Source organism: Melanerpes formicivorus, unplaced genomic scaffold, assembly GCF_026170545.1.
Source record: "Melanerpes formicivorus ecotype bairdi unplaced genomic scaffold, bMelFor1.0.p_v2 SCAF_60, whole genome shotgun sequence".
Taxonomy (NCBI): domain Eukaryota; kingdom Metazoa; phylum Chordata; class Aves; order Piciformes; family Picidae; genus Melanerpes; species Melanerpes formicivorus.
In genome coordinates, this window is record NW_027142412.1 from 3,144,446 (window position 1) to 3,161,425 (window position 16,980).

General features: G+C 51.1%; 1 protein-coding gene across 6 annotated transcripts in view; it reads left to right on the forward strand.

Moving 5' to 3' along the window:
• The window catches only part of MTMR3 (myotubularin related protein 3), a 77,445-nt gene that overhangs the window by 11,021 nt on the left and 49,444 nt on the right, over positions 1-16,980 (forward strand). The window contains exon 1 of one of the 6 annotated variants that reach the window (XM_068161846.1): positions 12,909-13,486. The exons of the other annotated variants lie outside the window; for them this stretch is intronic. The gene's annotated coding sequence lies outside the window, so the exon portion shown is untranslated. Of the gene's footprint in view, positions 1-12,908; positions 13,487-16,980 lie in introns of those variants that run through there. 6 annotated transcript variants of the gene reach the window in all.

Consider the following 16,980-nt stretch of genomic DNA (forward strand, 5'->3'; position numbering starts at 1 on the left):
GCTGGATGCTTTTTCCTGCTTCTGAAAGGTCAGCTTTTGAGTTGCCATGAACTGATGAACAGTAAACCCCACACTGGTATTGGAGCTCCTGCTGGCCACAACTTCGAGCCTGCTGTTTGGGAGAACAATGTCCCTGTGTGGGACTGGCATTCTTAGGAGCTGTTTGGCTGTTTGTGGCTCACTAAGATGCAAAGGGTGAAGGATTACCTGGGGCCAGTTCAGAAGAGGCTCGTTGAGCTGAATGAAGAGAATTGTGATAGAACAGCTTGGTGCATCCGTGTTTGCAAAAGACAAGGCAATCAGCACTGTCGTTCAGCAGCAGTTAGAATCATAGGCATGGTCTGGGCCAGGAGGCACCTCCAAAGGTCATCCAGTCTGGCCTCCCCACAGGCAGCAGGGACATCCTCTGCTAGGTCAGGTTGCCCAGGGCCTTGTGAAGCCTCACCTTCAATATCTCCAGAAGGATTCTCAAGCACCAGGCCTGGCCATTCTGTTCTCCTCTAAGTGACTTTCTGCTGAGTCCTTAGCTGAGGTTGTACTTGTTGGAGCAAATAAAATGGCTTGAAATTTGTCTGAGCAAGCTGCTGCTTTTGGCTGACTTCTGAAGGGCTGCTTTACTTGTGACCGCTCACAGATCATACTCACCTGATTACCCTTCCTTTTAGTAACACTTGAGGAGAACTCAGGGTTTAAGCAACATACAGGTAACTTACTGTGGAGAGGAATGTGGAAGAGGAGGTTGTGAATCCTTCTGGGGATCTGTAGCTTGTGCTGTGAGTGGCAGCTCACCCTCTACCCAGAGTTCAGAACATCTCTGCCACGTTACACACAAGCCTGTTGGCTGGTGCTGCTCTGTGCCTCCAACCCAGCCCTTTCTGTAACCTTTAAACTCTACAGAGTAGGAATCTAACCTCTTAAAACCTGCACTTGAGCAAAGAGCTCCTGCTTACCTATGGCCCACATCTCTAGATCTTGGCTATTGGAATACCCAGGTGTGCCACTCATCTGACTGGGTAGGCTAAGTTTGCCTTCCACAGCAGGCAGTGTGACCTGTAGTTACCAAACAGCTGCCCCAATCTGGTTAAACCTTGATTTTTACTTCTGTTGCTGTTGAACACAGAGTTAGGATTTTACAGGCAGACCAACTCCTAAATGCTGGAGATGTGTCCATTATTTCTGAGATCAGTGTCTGACTGCAGTGTTACCATGGAGGTGTTTTTGTGTTGTAGCTCTCAGGTTTACAGGCTTTTGTGCAGGGGGGGGGTGCTGGGGAGGACTGGGGGAAAGCCTTGTTAAACTAGACTGAGTGAGTATGGTTGGAGGGCTGGAACACCTCCCTTGTGGGGACAGGCTGGGGCTGTTCAGCCTGGAGGACAGATGGCTCTAGGGAGACCTTTGAGCAGCTTTCCAGTACCTGAAAGGGGCTTCAGAGAAGCCAGAAAGGAGCTTTTTGCAGAGGCTTGTAGTGGTGGGATGAGAGTGAATGGATTGGAGCTTGAGGAGGGGAGGTTTAGACTGGAGATTAGAAATTCTTTATGGTGAGGTGGTGAGACACTGGAACAGGTTGCCCAGGGAGGCTGGGGATGCTCCTTCCTTGGAGGTATTCAAGGCCAGGCTGAATGGGGCCTTGAGCAAGCTGGGCTCGTGGGAGGTGTCCCTGCCCATGGCAGGGCTGTTGGAACTAGTTGATCTAAGGCTCCTTCCAACCTGAACTGCTCTGTGACTATGGCTGCTATGACATGATGTGTATATGGAGTACCTTAAGCAAGGTGCTTGTTACCAAAATAGGTTGAATGGAAGGGTCTGAGGTTCAGTTCTGAGGTAAAGAAGTCTTCTAACTTGCCTGGTTGGTTCTGCCCTACTTTCCAGCCACTCTGGATTTTCAAAGGGGAGGAGCAGCAGAACTTTTGTCAGCAGCAGGCTTGGATTCCCTCCTCTCTCAGTACTTCTGTTGCAGCTAGGTGTGAAGCTTTCACAGAAGTGTTGCTTGTACTGGGCTGGTGGGATTGTAGTTAAGGTGAGTTTATCACAACTCAAAGGTGGTTCTTTGTTCCAGTATTTTAGCTCCTTGTCACAAGCCACAGAGTGTTCCTTGCAGACAAACTCGGGGTGGAACAAGTAGCTTTAACTTTGGTTCATTGTTGGGCCATGCCATTGTTTCCTTTGGAGTTTGGCTTGCAGGCCCAGTGCCAACTTCAGAGGGGTTTTTAATACAGTGCTTCCAGAGCAGGACTGCTGCAAGTGGAGCATTTAGCAAGTGCTTCTGCAGTGCTTGGAGCCTGTAAGTGGCAACAAAGGAGTTTTGCTTTTTCTTCCGAAGCTGCTGCCTTGCAGGGGTCTCCTCTGGGCTGAGTGCTGCTGCTGTCTGTGGCCTAGGTCAGGTACAGATTGACAGGGCTGCCTTGTGCATCCTACAGCTGGAGCTAAGGATGCTGCCTGCCTCCTGATGCTGGCTCTTGGGCCTGACTGCTGAAATGCCAGCTGGATTATCCCTCAAACTGCAGTCCCTGCAGTGGGTCTGTGTCTCAGTCAAACTGAGTTTGACCATGTCACATGCAGAAGGTGCTGCTGCCTGGCACTGGGCTGTGTGCCTGGGGTGCCACTTGAGCTGTGCTCCAGCTGGATGCAGGAAGTGGGGGCAGATGCAGGCCTCCTTCTCAGAACTGCCTTATTAATTCACTGAAGCAGTGGAGCTGCTGAGGCTTATTTAGTGTTTGTGGTAAGGTTTAGTATGTTGCATGATAAATGTTCCTGTGTCTTCCACAGATAAAACTTCCTTAATCCTTGTGGGTTGTGGAGTAGGGAGGTGTGGGGTTTGTGGATCTTGAGGTGGATTTGTGTTTATTTCTGTAGTGAGAACTAATGCACTGAAACTTCACACTGGAAAGTTGTTCAGTGACTGCTGCTGAGCTGCAAAGTACAGTGCTGGTGGCCTTAGGGAGGTTAAATGACAGCTGTACAAAACACAAAGGTGTGTGCTTCAGAGCCTGGTCCTAGTGGTGGTGAAGCCTTCCTTGAGCCTTCACTGGGAACTGTATTCAAGCAGATATTCCTCCTGGCTCAAACAAGACTAAAATGTTGGGTTTGCTGTTGTTTAACCATACAGTGGTTTAGGTTAGAAGGTCCAGAGCCATTTAGTCCAACCCCCCCAAGCAACCTGACCTGGAATGGTCCCTGGGATGAGGCATCTCCTATCTCCCTGGACAGCCTGGGCCAGGCTTTCACCAACCTCACAGAGAATTTCTTCCTAATATCTACACTAAATCTCCCCTCTTCCAGTCCAAAGCCATCACCCCTTGTGCTTCAGAGGGTCTCACTGGGGCCTTCTCCAGGCTGAACAAGCCTAACTGTCAGCCTGGCCTCACAGCAGAGCACTTCCAGCCCTGCCAGCATTGCTGTGGCCTCCTCTGGCCCTGTTCCAACAGGTCCCTGTCTGTGCTGAGGACTCCAGAGCTGCCCCAGCACTGCAGGGGGGTCTCAGCAGAGCACAGCAGAGGGGCAGAATCCCCTCCCTGCCCCTGCTGCTGGGGATCAACATGACTGACTGGGCTTTCAGTGCATGGTGCCAGCTCACATCCAGCTTTTCACCCCCAAGGCCTTCTCCACAGAGCTGCTCTGCAGCCCTTCATCCTCCAGCCTGTATTGATACTGCAGGGTGCCCTGACCCAGCTGCAGGACCTTGCCCATGGCCTTGTTGAACCTCAGAGTCACACAGCCCTACCTCTCCAGATTGTTTAGGTCAAAGGTTAGGACCTCTGGCTCCTATTTGTGAGGTTTTGTGTCTCCTGACTGTAAACAAACTGGTTTCCTGTCAGCTTGCTGACAGGTGTGATTTGCTGTGAAGGGGAAGACAGAAAGCATGCCCTGCTGGCTGTGCTCTGGTGTAAGCTGCTCCCTGAGGACTGGCAGGGCTCTTCCATGAGCTCAGCTGTCAGGCCCAGGCAGAAGCTCAGCTGACAGCATATTTAATCTATTTTTGATTTGTCAGGCTCTCAGAGGCAGAAACAAAAAGCACTTTGTCCTGGCTGCTCTCAGGAAGAGTGACACTCGAGTCACCCCTTCTGGCTGGCTGCTCACTTACTCTCCTGGCATGCTGCTTTTGCTGACTAACGTGCATTGTTCTGTAGAAGTCATTTCCACTAAGTCCAGAGGCTTTCATCTACAGGTTGAACACCTCACACTGGCATTCTTCAAATGAGAGGCTTGTTTGAACAGTTCCAACTTCAATCTCATCATCATAAGTCAGTGAAACTTCTCTGGCAACTCGTGGCCCTTCTGTGGAATCAGCCTGTGCCAGGGCTGAGTGTACTGCTGCCTGCCATCAAATCCTGGATGCAGGATCTGTTTTCCCTCAAGGGGATGAGAGGAGTGACTGAAGCTACCTTTTGATCTGTGTAGAAGCAGCTCTGGAGAACCAGGATGTCTCAGACTTTGATGGACTCTCCAGGGAGTCATTCATGCTTATTTATGCAGAGAAAGCCCCAGAATATCCTGGCAGCCTGGCATCCAGGTTTCAGTGCCTTTTTTTTTATCCAGCATGATAAAACTTCCTGCACTGCTAATCCCAAGTGTCCAGGCTCCATAAAAAGCCTGAGTCTTCACCTCCTTGGACAGTTTTCACATGGCCATTTTTCTTATGCTCCAGTCCTGAGGGCTTTAGACTTCTCTGTGAGCATTCCCCTGGCGCTTGCAGGTGATGATGAAGCATTCAGTTTGAGTAGCTGAGCTTGGTTTGCTTCTGTTTATTTTGTGCATTTCAGGTTCCTCTTGGCATTTACTTTGAGCAATAATAGTTAACTAGAAGCATTGAACTGGCTGAGTTCTCTTGGGAGAACAAAGCAATAACCATAATGCAGTGAGCATGATTGCAGCTTCCTGGTCATAAACATTCCATCAGTGAAATGCTAGGTTTTAATTCTTAAGCTCTGGGAAAATAAATCTGGTGCTGGGATGACTTTGGACCTGACTGATGTCAGCAGCTCTGCATGCTGACAGGATGCTGGGTTGCCCCCACTGATGGTCAGTGGCTAGATGGCTAGCTAGAGAGCAGTGAGAGGTGATGCTCCTCAGGGCTTGCTGCTGGGGCCAGTGCAGTTAAACATCTTTGTGGTGGTGTGGGCAGTGGGACTGAGGCACTCTCATCAGGCTTGCTGAGAACACTGAGCTGTGTGGTCCAGCTGACACTGGAGGGGAGGGCTTCACCTAAGGGGACCTGGACAAGTGGGCCTGTGTGAACCTCATGAAGTTCAGCAGAGCCAAGTGCAAGGTCCTGCACCTGGGTTGGGCAAATCCCAAGCACAAATCCAGGCTGGGTGGAGAATGGATGGAGAGCAGCCCTGTGGAGCATGACTTGGGGCTGCTGAGGGATGAGAAGCTCAACATGAGCTGGCAATCTGTCCTCACAGCCTTGAAACCAATCAGGTACTGAGCTGAATCACAGCAGTGTGGGCAGCAGGGGGAGGCAGGGGATTCTGCCCCTCTGCTCCGCTCTGCTGAGACTTCACCTGGAATATTGCCCAACTCTGGTGTCTCCAACACGAGAGAGGTGTGGACCTGTTGGAGTAGGGACTAGAGGAGAAGTGGAACCTCTCTGCTGTGAGGCCACTCTGAGAAGCCTGGGGTTGTTCAGCCTGGAGAAGAGAAGGCTCTGGGGAGACCTTCAGCAGCCTTCTGGTATTTGCAGGGAGCTTGTTTGTGGCTGTTGAACCCCAAAGAATGTGATGTGCTGTGTTCTTAATTACTGATGCTTCCACAGGCATGGCAGGCTCGGCTGCCTTCTGGTGATGCTGCGTGTTAAGCTGGAAAGGTTAAGCATTGAAGGGCATTGGGATGTTCCTGTCCTCTCCTCCCCTGAACCACACACTTGCATCAAGCATTTCTCTCTCCTGGGTGTCTGAAATAGATAAGAACTACTCTGTGGGTGATAGGATGGGAGTCTTTATAAGCCATGGGGTCAGGCACACAATCTGTTAGTTGAGAAGAAGCTTTCCTAAGGCCTCTGGGGTAGTCTGTGTACAGCTGGTGTGGACATGGCATTAAGGATTATAAAGCCATGGAGTCATTAATGCTGGAAAAGACCTTTAGGATAGTGGTGTCCAGCTGTAACCCAACTACCATGACCACTAAACTATCCTGAAGCACATTTCCACACTTCTTGAGCACCTCCAGGGGTGGTGACAGCACCTCCCTGGACAGCCTGTTCCCATGCCTGACCACTCTTGATGCAAAGGAGTTTTGCTTGATATCCAAACTAAATCTCTCCTGGCACAACCTAAGACCATTTCCACTGCTCTTCTCACTGGCTTCCTGGGAGAAGAGACCTGGATGCTTCCAGTAAAGATGAATCCCTTGGCTGCAGAGGACTCTGGCAGTTTCCTTGGCATGAGGACTTGGTTAACCTGCTGTAGAAATAGTATAGGGAGAGACTCTTTTGACCTTCCTGAAAAGCTCTGAAAGAGCTGTAAGGCAGCTCTGACTTGGTGGGGCATGTGTGTGACTAAACCTAGAGCAGTGTTACAGCAAGTCAGAATTGTTCAGGTGTCCAGTCTTACATGAGGCTGTCACTTCTGCCCTCTGTAAGGTCTGTACTGAATCCCTCCCCTCCTGTCCCCCCCTCTGTGGAAGCTAACAGGCTTCAGTTCCTTGCTGCTGCTGTAGCTCTCCCTAGGGCTGCCCTCAGTGGCTTTGCTTCCTGCTAGGGCAGTCTGCTGCCTTTCACTGGGAGCACTGCTGCTGTAGCACTTGATTGAGCAGTGGAAGCCTGAGTGAGTATCCCTGGCTGCTTCTCAAGTCTGACATCACAGTGTGGAATTAGATGGCTCTCTTTCACCATGGGGATAATGAAATAATTCCTACTGTGTTATTCATTAACTCACACTTCATTCAGTGGCTCCTAAGAGGATAACAAGTGTGCTAGAGGTGAACTTGCATAAGACTTCTGACATCCTTTTGCTAAGATAAGCAAGAGTTAAAGCTGTGGTGCAGACAGAGCACAGCAGTGATGCCTCGCTGAGGCAGGTGGCATCTGGTGTGTTCCACACCCTGACCTCACAGGATAGTAGAATGGCCTAGGTTGGAAGGGACCTCAGAGCATCTGCTCCAACCTCCCTGCCATGGGCAGGGACACTTCTTAACTGCACTTGGTTGCCCAAGGCCTCATCCAACCTGGCCTTGAACACCTCCAGAGAGAGGGGACACCCACAACCTCTCTGGGCAACCTATTCCAGAGTCTCACCAGCCTTGTACTGAAGAACTTCTTCCTCAGCTCCAGTCTAACCCTGCTCTGCCTCAGCTTCAAACCCTTCCCCTTTGGCCTGTTTCTAGACACCCTTAGGAGCAGTCCCTCTGCAGCCTTCCTGCAGGCTCTCTTCAGGTACAGGAAGGCAGCTCTAAGGTCCCCCTGGGCTCTTTTCTTTTCCAGGCTGAACAACCCCAGCTGCCTCAGCCTATCCTCATAGCAGCCTCCTCTTTGTGGCCTCCTCTGGACTTGCTCCAGCAGTTTCATGTTCCTTTACTCTGGGGACACCAGACCTGGCTGCAGGTGGGGTGAGAGCAGAGTAGAAGGGGCAGAATCACTCTCTTGGCTTGCTGGCCTTTTTCTCAAGTTGCTGGAGAAACAACCACTGCCCAAAGGCAACTGAAGCTCTGCCTTGCTGTGCAGGCTGCCCTGGCTGGCTGGAAGGGCAACGTTCAGCCCAGCTCTGCAGTGCTTCAGGGCAGTGGGGGAGCCCAAAGAATGAGCTGCCCCCTGCAACAAAAGCCTGTGGAGGGAGAAGCATCCTGAAGGGCAGCTGCTCCTGACTTGTGTAAGTTTTGGTGCAGGAGCCTGCTGAACCCTACTGGCTTTCTAGATTTAGCATTAATGCAGCTTGAACATGTGTAAGAGTTGAACACCCTCCTGGCTGCTGTTTTGTCAGCTCTGTGATGTGCTGCTCTGCAAGAAAACTTCCAAGGGGTGCTAAGGGATTTCCACTGGCTGTGCTCTACCCATGGCCTCAGGGCTGACCAGGGCTCTGGGAACTGGGGGCATTGACTTGTTTGGGCTTTAATCTGAGTTCTTGCCACGTTGCTCAGGTGGCTCATGGTCTGTTGTACCAAGTGTGAGTGCTGCTGGGCTGTTCTGAGGGCTTGCCAGGGAGCTCATCTCCCTGCAGAAGAGGTTTGTCTGTGCTGTGCAGTTGAGCTAATAAGCAAATACAATCAGCTGAAGCTGTTTGGGAGGCATGATGATTAGATATGCAAATGCCTGACAAGCTGTCTGATCTCTGCTGTGAGTGCAGTGGTGTCAGCAGTTCGTCCCCACAGGTAGTGGCTGAGATCACTTTGAGCAGAGGCTGCAATAGCTTTGGACACGTGAGGAAATGCAGATGGCTCACTGAGATCTTACATGACCTTGTATCTGTGGCAGCACTGGGTGAGGGAGGAGTGACCTCAGCTGGGAAGAAGCTCTGGTGCTGGGCTGGTGAGTCAAGTGGCTGCCATCCTGCAGAGCTAGCTGTGTCCCTGCCCTGCTGTGGTGCTGGCTGGTAACTTGCTGGAAGGTTCTACAGCTCTGTGTAGAGCTGTGGGTTTTGAAGTGCCCAACTTCAAGCCTGAGCACTTGCCTCTGCAGCTCAGAGCCCTGGCTGGAGGAGTTGTGTTCTCCATATAGAGAGCAGAATGCTGTGAAAATCAGGAGTGTTTGAAACATGGCTTTGGGCTCTCTTCTGGGTCTCAAATACAAGAGGCTTCTGAGCCCTTGAACTCTTACTATGGGAAGCTTTTCAGCCTCACATTACTGGCACTTACCTCTGCAGGGCAGTGTGCTAAACACCATGGGTCTGTAGCAGAAGATAGAGAATGAGCAGTGCAGAAAAGCTATCACAGTATCACTAAGGTTGGAAAAGACCCCAAAGATCATTGAGGTCACTTGATGAGAGCTCCACTGGCTGCAAGGTTGTAATAAACATGAACAGGATGAGAAGTTTAGGCAGTGTTGGTCACCTAGGTCACTGAGGGTGGGGATTTATGGGGAGGAAAGGCTGGAGAATGGAATTAGAGATCATCTATCCCAGAATGCCTTTACTGAAGGGGTCACAGAGCACTGGAACAGGCTCCCCAGAGGTCTTCTCTGGAGATTATCAAGACCTGTGTGGATGTGTTCCTGTGTTAGGCTGTGGCCCTGCTCTGGCAGGGGCTTGGGTTTGCTCTCCAGAGGTCCCCTCCAAGCCCTGACATCCTGTGCTATCTGTATTCCCAGGAAAGCTGAACTGCAGCTCCAGAGATGCTCACAGTGCTTCCACTGGGTAGTGCTTCACTGGGTGCTTTCATGTACAGACACTGAGCTCCAACCACAGGTGGCCTTCCCCAGCATGTGTGATCCCTGCAGGTATCTGCTGTGTCATTGATCCCTGGGGCTCAGGCTGCCAGCTTTGCCTCCCTTCTTTGCTTTGTTGTGTAACTGTGTAACAGCCCAGTGCAGAGCCCCCTCACAAAGCATCCCTGCCCTCTCAAGGGTGTCTGCCCTCCCAGCAGCATTGACACAGCAGTGCTCTGACATCCTCAGTATGGCAGGCAGGAAAGTTCCCCAGCAGGCCTTTGCTTCTTGCTCCCTCTTGGAAGATCCTGGCTTTCAGCACTCATGGTAATGGCAGCTGAAAGGAATAACATCTGCAGCTTATGTCAAGCTTTCTGTTCCCAGATTCACAGAACAGTTTGGACTGGGAGGGACCTTCAAGGTCATCTAATTCCAGCCCCCCTGCCATGGGTGGGGAAACCTTCCACCAGCCCAGGTTGCTCAAGGCCTCATCCAACCTGACCTTGAACGCCTCCAGGGAGGGCTCATCCACAGCCTCCCTGGGCAAGCAGTTCCAGTGTCTCACCACCACCCTTACTTCCTAATCTCCAGTCTAGATCTCCCCTCCAGCTTGAGTCCATTCCCTCTCTCCCTATCACCACAAGCCCTTGTAAAAAGTCTCTCTCCAGCTTTCTTTTAGCCCCCTTCAGGTACTGGGAGAATGTTCAAGGTCTCCCTAGAGCCTTCTCCAGGCTGAACAGCCCCAATTCTCTCAGCCTGTGCTCACAGGGGAGACTTTCCAGCCCTCTGATTGTCTTTGTTTCCTTCTCTGGACTCTCTCCAGCAGTTTGTCCTTGTGCTGGGGGGCACCAGAAGTGGATGCAGTGCTCCAGGTGTGGCCTCACCAGAGCAGAGGGGCAGAATCACCTCTCTGGCCCTGCTAGTTGCACTGCCTTTGACGCAGCCCAGGTTACAGTTGGCCTTCTGGCACATCGAAATTGGCCAGACTGAACATAGAAGGGGAGCTGCAAGTGCTGGTTCTTGGCTTTCTGGAAGCCTCTACCATCAGGGAAGACTTTTCAGGACAGTTCTGTCAGCTGGGCCTGAAACTGGTGCAGAGCTGTGTTGCTGTGCTGGTGACAGGTGTGAGACTTCCACTAAAACATGCCTGCCTTGAAGCCTTCTGCTTGGCTGCCAGACTAATTAAAGCTTGCCAAGTGAGCTTTGGTGCATCAGGATGTCATTGTCCTTCCAGGAAAGGAGCTGGGCTGCCTTTTGGCACTGGAATCCAGCTGTCCAAGCCCTTTCAGAAGTACAAGGCCTGAATACTGAGCTTGGTCCTCCAGCTAGCTGCTGAGTCTCTGCATTACAAATGCTTTGTTATCCCAGCGCTGAGCCTTTGCTTGTGGATTTGCCACTGAAGACAGCTTTGTGCTACACCAACCTTGTAACCTGTTGAAAGAAAGGCTTGCCCTCAGTGGAGCAGACTTGAAATTTAGCGCTGTGATGTTCAAGGAAGGGTAATGAAGCTGCTGAGGGGTCTGCAGCACAAGCCCTGGGAGCAGCAGCTGAGGGAAGCGGGGTGGTTCCACCTGGAGAAGTGGAGGCTGAGGGGAAACCTTTTGGCTCTCCACAACTCACTAGCAGAGCTGTAGCCTGAAAACCTCCTCTGGTGCCTCTCTGAAAGGCCTAAGTATATTGAATTTTGGCTTTATACTGTTTACTGGTTTAGAGTAAATGTTTTCTGTTAATCCAAGAGACTTGTTTCCTGGCTCTGAAAGTCTGCAGCCTCAGCACAAGCTGACGAGCCTGTGAGCTTCAGTGCTGTTACATAAAGACTGTAGAGAGCTGTCATGCCTCAACTTGCCTCCCTTGGGTAGTCTGGAGACTTGAGTTCAGAAATTGTCATTGTTCTTGCCTTTGTGGCCAAGATTTGGACAAGAGTGTGCTGCCTGAGTAGCTGGAGGGCTCCTGGGCATACAAATAAATAAGCTTAACATGTAGCTAACAGAACCAGCTGGTTCCAACCCACCACTGCTGTCTGCAGAGGGCTGAGCTTTGCAATGTCACAGTACACTGATCTGCTGAAGACTTCTGTGTGCATACTAGGTACAATCACACAATCACAGACTGTTGGGGGTTGAAAAGGACTGGAAGAGATCATCAAGTCCAGCTCCCCTGCCAAAGCAGGATCACTCAAGGCAGGTCACACAGGAACACATCCAACTGAGTTTGAAAGTCTCTGAGGAGGAGACTCCAGAGCCAGCTCCAGGGCTCCAGCAGCCTTACACCAAGGAAGTTTCTCCTCCTGTTGAGGTGGAACTTCCTGGGTTCCAACTTATCCCTCTTGGTCCTTGTCCTGTCACTGGGCACCACCAGGAAGAGCTTGGCATCTTCATCTTGACTCCCACCCCTCAGGTAAAGACACTGATAAGGGCCAATGTGTGCCATTGATCTTCCAAGCTGGTTACAGAAATGGAAACACATGAAGACATTGATGTTCCTTTAGGTGACCTTGAGAGATGTCAGACCTTGCTGTGCCTCCTGCCTGCCACATCAGAGAAGGGCCATGCAAAGTGCTGCTTAAACCCTTGGTGCTGGATCAGACCCAAGATGCAGTCTCAGCTGTGCAGGGCTCCTCTCTAGATCCACATGCAGGTGGCTCAGGGTCTTTGCTCTGCATGTGCTTGTAGGACCCTTTCTAACGCTCCTTGGTTGCCTTTTTGTTGTGGAGCCCCAGGGCTTGTTTAAGTGTGACTTATAAATGGAAAGCAGTATTTTACCAGCTACATTTCCTGCTTCTGAAAGGAGCTCTGACTTTCCATGCATGGAAAAAGTTGGGAATAAACAGCTGTCTTAATATTTGGAAGAGTCTGAAGTGATTTACCTGCAGGAGAAAAGGCTCTTCCTGCCTTGTCTCCTAGCTTTAATGGGTTGAATCAGCTGACCAAAGAAAGGACATGAGGTAGCAAGTTTCCTGGAGGCAGTGTGCTGGTAGATGACCCAAACCAGTTTGTCCCTTGTGATCTAGATACAGGAAGCCTCCCTAGCTGGGAAAGGCATCCCAGTTCTGTGTGCCTTAGCACAGGTAGGGAGCCCATGCTCTTCACCGCAGTGCTGGGCTGAAGGACAAGGCTCCTCTGAGTCTGCTCTCTGTAGAAAACACCCCTGGTAACAGCAGGCTGCTGAAAGTCTGGGGAGGCTGAAGCTGGGAGTGGGTTGATGGAATAACCTGTTTGTTCTGGGCTGCTAGAGGTTAGCTGCTCAACTGGGAGGAAGGCAGTAACCTGTTCTGGTAAATCATGTGTCTGGCTTTGGACTGGAACTTCCTGTCTACATGGGAGCTGGCAGAGAATTCCTCTTACTCACTGCAGCTGCTGGTGTTTCCTTACCCACTGCTTGCTGCTCTGCTTATCATCCAGAAGCACATGGCTTTATCTCTTCTTTGCCTTGCAGCATGTACACATGAGGTGGCTGGCTGAGCAGTGAGAGCTGTCAGTCTCATGGCTGCCCAACCAGGTGCTTTTGGCCTGCTTTCTCCAGCACAGCTGTTGGTGATCCTGGACAAGGTAGCCCAATCCTTGCTTAGCTCCTGAAATGGGAAGTGCAGGTGGTCAGCTCCTCAAAGGGGATCTCTGGTGCCTGAGTAAGGCTCTCTGGGTTGTTGAATCCTAGAATGGCTTAGGTTGCAAGGAACCTCAGAGATCATCTACTCCAACCTCTCTGCCATAGGCAGGGATGCTCCTCAACTACATTGGCTGCTGAGGTCAGACCTCTTTCCACAGGATCACTTGCTTCAGTTGTTCCCAGGATTGTTTTGCTTGTGCTAACACAGAAATGCTTGAACTCAAGGCTGTTCTTGCCATGAATTAACCCTTTTTCTGCTGTACATAAACACCAGTACTGATGCTGTGGTCAAACTACTTCTCTCCTGCCATGGTTGGTTGGAAGACATCAGCTCTTCAGCCCTGAGTTCCTGTCTGTGTGCTACACCTGGAGACAACCTCAGCTGTTCCTTTTGGGACAGGATACAGTTGTGTGCCCAACAGCTCTAATGCATGTGAGGACTTCTGGAGGGGATGTGAATTTGAACTGAACTCTGCCAGTTTGACTTGGCCTGCTTAATCCTGTTAAGCAGTTTGAGATGAGCAAATAACTGACTAGTGCTGTAAGGAAGATGCCACTTCTGCAGCTGGTGAAGTGATTCTTAAGGTACCTCAAATTCTTCAAGTTCTAAACACCATGCAGTTGCTCTCAGGCTCTGCTCTTCATCAGCATCTGCTCTGGAAGCTTGTCTGGGAGCTCCCCAGGGTGACTTCTTTCTGGATTAGTGCTGTCTTGCAGCTGGAAGCTGGATTGCATCCCAAGCAGAGCTGGTGTGAGATGAAGGGAGCATTGTGGTAGGAGTATGGGAGCAGTGGCTTTCCATGGTTCCCCATGTCTCAGGAGGTGCTGCCACAGTCTAGTTTAAAGCAAACCCACCTGAAGTGTCACAGTAGGCAAAAGGCATCTTTGGTCTGTGCCATGGCTTTGCCAAGTGCTAGTGTTGGACCATTTAATGGGATTAACCTGGGCTTGTAGCAAGCAGTTGAGTGCCAGTCACTGGCACTGAGCCTCTGCAAGGCCTCCTGTCCCTAGGTGGAGCAGTGCAGGGGGATGTGCAGCTCACCCATGGCCTCCTGGCCAGGGCAGGCTTTCTCCAGGCAATTGAGGAATTACTGGGTTAAAAGTGGAGGCCATGATTGCAAGGTGTGCAGTAAGAGAGTGATGTCTCCTGACAGACCTTGAGAGCACACCAGCCCTTTGTGTCCTGCCTGCTCCAGTTCTGCAGCTGCCCTTCCTCTGGAGACCTCATCATGGAACCTAAGAAATGCCTTGAGAAATGGACATTTACTCCTGGCAGGGACTTGGTGTTTCAATCCAGCTGTCTTGTGACAAAAGCTCTGAGTGGGGCTTTGCTGAAGAGCTTCTCAAAGCTTGGTGCCAGACCAAGTTCTGCCCTTTCAGGTGGAAACTTTTGCTGCCTGATCTCAGCCTTGCTCACTTGCTTTTTCAATCTGATGGTGGCCTGCATTTCAGGGCTCTTGGTTACCTTTTGACATAATACCCTCTCCCCAGCACATCTGCTCACCTTTCTAGCTTAGAACCTACACAAGACTCCTGAGTCTGCACCAGATCAAGCCCTGAGCAGTGCTCTGTCTCCTTGTATGACTGCTGGATTCAGCTCCCATCCTTGCAGCTCTCTCCACAGTTGAGCCTGTGAGCGTGTCCCTAGCGCTGGGTTCACACTGCTCAAACCTCTCCAGGGATGGTGACTCCAGCACTGCCCTAGGCAGCCTCTTCCAAGGTTTGAGACCCCTTCCAGTGAAGAACAATTTCCTGAGATCCAGGCTGAGCCTCCTCTGGTGCAGCTTGGAGCCATTCCTTCTGTTGCTTGCCAGGGGGGTGAAGAGGCTGTCCTGCTCTCACTCAGCCCTCCTCTCAGGAGATGCAGAGAGCAGCAAAGATGATGTCACAAGAGAGGAGTCTGAAGGAGAAGACACAGGGCAGTAGAACCAGAAAGTGCCTCTCTGCAGATCAGCAATCCTTCTGTGTGTGCATGCTTTAAAACTTTATTCTCAGCAGTAACCTTGCAGCACTCGGCCTCAGCAGTGGCTGTGTTCTGGGCAGCAGGCCCTGTGCTCTCATCTCCTCTGTGGTTTTTAGCTCAGCCACAAGCTAACCACGTCACCTCAAGTGGTAGGTAGCTGATAGTAGCACTCTGTTCCTGTTTCTTAGCATGCTAAGAATAGGAGAAAAGTAGTCTGGGGGGAAAACAAGCCAAGATGCACTAGGAACAACAAAAGGGCAAGAGAACAATCCACAGCCAATAGGCAAGCTGGAGCTGAGCAGAAAGTGGCTAAAGAGGTGATGAAATGGCAAGAGTGTGGGGATGATGTGGTGCAAGAGGAGGTTGAGAGCTGGGTTCCATGGCAGCAGTGAGACTGCAAAGCTAGCAGTGTAAACAGAAAGGGAGAACTCCCAAGCCAAAGCTGCACTTGCATAAGATGAAGGTTGTGACAGGGGGTGGCACAACCCATGCAGAAATGCTGTATTTCAGCAGAGGGAAGGCAAAATACCTCCTCAAAAGAGTCTCTTAGCAGCAGAGGTGGTGGGGTGGTTTGTCTCCCTCTTTATGAACATAGCTTTGGCTGGGGCAGGCCAAAACTTGGGACCTGCTCTCTTCTGTCACTTTGCTTTATGTTTATCAACTCCAGCTCCTCTGTTCCTGCTAGATACAGCCTCTCAGCTGAGAGACTGAAGCAACACCTTTCCAAACTCTTGCTTAAAGATGCCTGCTAAAGCTTCTCCAGCTTGCCTTCCTAGCTGTGTACCAATATTTGATCTAAATGCCAGGACAAACATTGTCACAGCCTCAGTCTGGGAGTTGGAGGTCCTGCAGTTCAGCACTACTCAGAGCAGGGCCAACTGGGATGCTGGGATGGGTTGCTCAGGGGCTGCTCAGGTTGGGAATATCCAGGGATGAGAGTTCTACAACCTGGAAACAATGACTCTGATTTTCCCCCCCTCCCCATTCTGTTACTACTTGTGTTTCAATCTTAAGCCATGATTGATATATATTAAACCATGATTGATACATCATCCCACTGCTCTGCATCTGCAGAGCACCTCTCAGGAGAAAACAGTGGAGACAAGAACTAGGAGCAAGGCAAAGCATTCCCCTGGTGCCCAAATTTGTAAAGCAGTTCACAGAGAGCCTTAAGAAGAAGGCAAAAGCTGAGTTTGTGTTCTCTTCACAGCACACCTTGAGCCCTGGAGCCCTCTAGCAGGAGGTCTGCCTTGTGTGTGTAAACTTGGGGAGTGTGAAGCTGTCCTTCAGCATCCTTGCTTAAATGAAAAGAGAATGGAAAGCAAACCAGCTGCAGGAATGTGACAGCCTAGTACCAAAGGTGATGCAAAGGCAGTCCCTTTGCTGACCACCTTCCATTTGCAGGGCTTACTGAAAGAGTTGGCTTCTCTTTTCTGTCCTCCTGTCAGGCCAGGCTGGGAGAGCTGGGCTTGTTCAGCCTGGAGAAGAAAAGGCTCCAGGGAGACCTGCTGGTGGCCTTGCAGTGCTGAGAGGGCTGATCAGAAAGCTGGGGACAGGCTTTTGAGCAGGGCCTGCTGTGCCAGGCCAAGAGGTGATGGTTTGAAACTGAAAGAGGGAGATTGAGAGTGGAGAAAAGGAAGAAATGTTTGCCACTGAGGGTGGGGAGAGCCTGTGCCAGGCTGCCCAGAGAGGTGGGAGATGCCCCTTGCCTAGAACCACTCCGGGTGAGGTGGTTTGGGCCTCTGAGCAGCCTGTTACAGTGGTGGATCACAGAATGGTAGCTGATTGGAAGGGACCTCCAGAGGTCATCCAGTCCAAACCCCCCAAAGCAGCAGCATCCAGTGCAGGTCCCCCAGGAATGCACAGGTCTTGAAATCCTGCAGGGCAGGAGGCTCCCCAACCTCTCTGGGGAGCCTGCTCCAGGCTTCAGCATTCTCACTCCAAAGAACTTTTCCCTTCTGTTGGGGTGGAACTTTGTGTTCCAGTTTGTGTCCATTGCCCCTTGTCCTGTCCCAGGACACCATGGGAAAGAAACTGGCCTCTTCTTGAGACAAATGTCCCTGCTGACTGACTGCAGGGGGCTTGGACTGCTAACCCTTCCAGCCCTAACTGCTCA